Source organism: Agelaius phoeniceus, chromosome 15 (assembly GCF_051311805.1).
Source record: "Agelaius phoeniceus isolate bAgePho1 chromosome 15, bAgePho1.hap1, whole genome shotgun sequence".
Taxonomy (NCBI): domain Eukaryota; kingdom Metazoa; phylum Chordata; class Aves; order Passeriformes; family Icteridae; genus Agelaius; species Agelaius phoeniceus.
The window spans coordinates 603,880-606,594 of record NC_135279.1 but is presented as its reverse complement, the minus strand read 5'-3'; positions in this window follow the sequence as shown (position 1 = coordinate 606,594).

Below are 2,715 nucleotides of genomic sequence, written 5' to 3'. Positions count from 1 at the left end.
CTCCCCCAGTGCTGGCACTGCCCACAGCCCCCAGAGAGCTGCAGGGAGCCCTGCCCAGCCTGTGTCCCACCCAGATGGGGGGGCCAAGGGGGGTCAGGCCCCAGTGAGCGGGATGATGAGCGGGATGCAGCCCTGTTACCCAGCCCAGGGTGACACATCCCTGTTAGCCAGCCCTGTTACCCAGCCCAGGGTGACACATCCCTGTTAGCCAGCCCTGTTACCCAGCCCAGGGTGACACATCCCCATTAGCCAGCCCTGTTACCCAGCTCAGCCCCATTACCCAGTCCAGCCCTGTTACTCAGCCCTATTGCCCAGTCCTGTCACCCAGCCCAGCCTCATTGCCCAGCCCCATTGCCCAGCCCCGTTACCCGGCCCCATTAACCTTCCCAGCCTCATTGCTTGGCCCCATTGCCCAGCCTGGGTGATGTAACCCCATTGCCCAGCCCCATTGCCCAGCCCCATTTCCCAGCCCGGGCGATGCAGGCCCTGCAGCGGCTGGGTCCAGCTGCAGCAGCATCACAGGGCTGCATCACCCCCAGGGCTGCATCACCCCCAGGGCTGCAGCAGCCCCAGCTCAGCCCCATTACCCAACCCAGCAATGCAGGTCCAGCTGCATCAGCCCCAGCTCAGCCCCGTTACCCAGCCTGGCAATGCAGGTCCAGCTGCATCACCCCCAGGGCTGCATCACCCCCAGGGCTGCATCAGCCCCAGCTCAGCCCCGTTACCCAGCCTGGCAATGCAGCCCCAGCTCAGCCCTGTTACCACTGCTGTTACCAGCAATGCAGCCCCAGCTGAGCAGCCCCAGCTGAGCAGCCCAGGGCCAGCAGGGCCAGCACAGCTGCCCCGGGCAGTGGTGATCCACACCCAGCCCGGGCACGGACAGCCCCAGGGCCCCAGGCAGCCCTCCCAGGCCAGCCCGAGAGCTTTTCCAGGCAGCAGCAACAGGGGACAGGGGAGCCTGCACTGCTCTGCCCCTGGGCTGGACAGGACCAGGGCTCCCCACCACGGCACAGAAATGAGAGAACCACAGAGCTTGTTTTGCTGGAATTTTCTTACCCCTGGGTGAGAAAATCCTGCTATAAACATTTCCAAAACACAGCTTTTAATCCTGACCTTTTAATTTACTCCCCTTAATCCTGGCAAAGACTGCTTTTACTCTTATTTCTTAAAGAAAACCTCCTCGAACTCTTTCCCTCCGCTCCCCTCTCGTGCAGTTTTCCCTGACATTAATTGGTTGTTGGACATGGATCCTGGTCTGATACACCCCAGGAGAGCCCAGCAGCCCCTCATCCCTGCTGTTTGTGGCTCCTCTTCTCTGTGAGAGCTCTGTAATAAATCAGCCTCGTGACAGGAACGTTCTGCAGGTTGCACATGCACACAGAACTCAATTCCTCACCGACTCCTTCATCATTTGCATTCCATCACCCGATTAAACAACTCCCCTGTCCCTCCCAGCCTCCGGAGCTCAGCACTCTGGAAGGTCCAGGGGGAGTGCCCAGCCCCAGCAGAGCCATGGCCCCATCCAGGAGCCTGGGAGGCTGCCCAGGGCAGCTCTGCCTCAAGATGGGCATGAGGAACAGGAGAGATGGATAAGGGAAGCAATAACATCAAAAGTGCACAGTGCCCCCTTCACTGCCCTTAACATTCCAACAGAATGAACCTGCAGACACGACAGTGGCTGCCCTGGCAGCAGAACAGCTTCCTACTGGCTTTAAGGGCACCTGCCTTCTAAACTGAATCTTCATGATATCATTACCTTACAAACCCAGCTGTGGGAGGAAGGCCTAATATTTCCCCTTCATTTAGACTGCAAGGAGTGCCTGAGGCCCTTTTCAACCCAAAGCACGCTGTTATTCTGTGAATTGGCAGTGGGACCCTCAGCTGTGACCTGAGCAGCCCCAGCACAGCCCCCTCTGCTCCCATCCCACACCACAGGGTCACAAACCTCTTCTCTTACGTCTTCAGCTCATGCCAGGGGCTGCTGGAGAGATTTCACAGGGAAAAGTTGCTTTCTGTTTGGTCTTTCTATTTTTTGCTGCCAAGATGGAAATGCTGGGACTACAGAAGGTGAGAGGAAGGTGGAAGGAGCAGGAGCAGTCCCCAGGGAGTGCTGATCACAGCACTGCACACGCAGCATGAGCAATGGGAGCACGAGGAGAGAACAGAACATTGTGCAGCAGCTGGTGGGGGCAGGACAGGGACAGCCAGCAGCAGGCACAGCCCAGGGCCCCAGGGCTGGTCACAGGTGCCCCAGGGCACAGGGGGACGGGCAGGTGACACCAGAGGGGTTCCTGAGCTGTGCTGCAGCTGATCCTGCCTCACAGGGGCTGCTCAGAATGGAACGGAGCCCTCAGTGTCCCTCTCTCTGCAGGCTCCACCAGCACTGGGACAGGACACATCTCCCAGTCTGAGCATCACCTGCCCCCCTCCAGAGGGGCTCAGAGCAGCTGGGGGACCTGGGAGAGCTGAGAGGCTGATTTTGGGTCAGGAAATGTGTGTTGTAAATAATGAAACACAGAGCCAGCAAGGAAGGGCCCGAGCTGAAGCTCAGTGACGCAACAAAGATCTGAGGAGATACAGCTGCACAGTTGGCATGATAAAATTTTCAGTGCTGTGCTGGCATTTCTCAGCTCCTGGTAAAAATAGCACCACTGGGCTGGTACCAGGGATGGCAGAGCCTGGGAGAAAGTTCCAGCCTTGTACAGGCATTAAAAA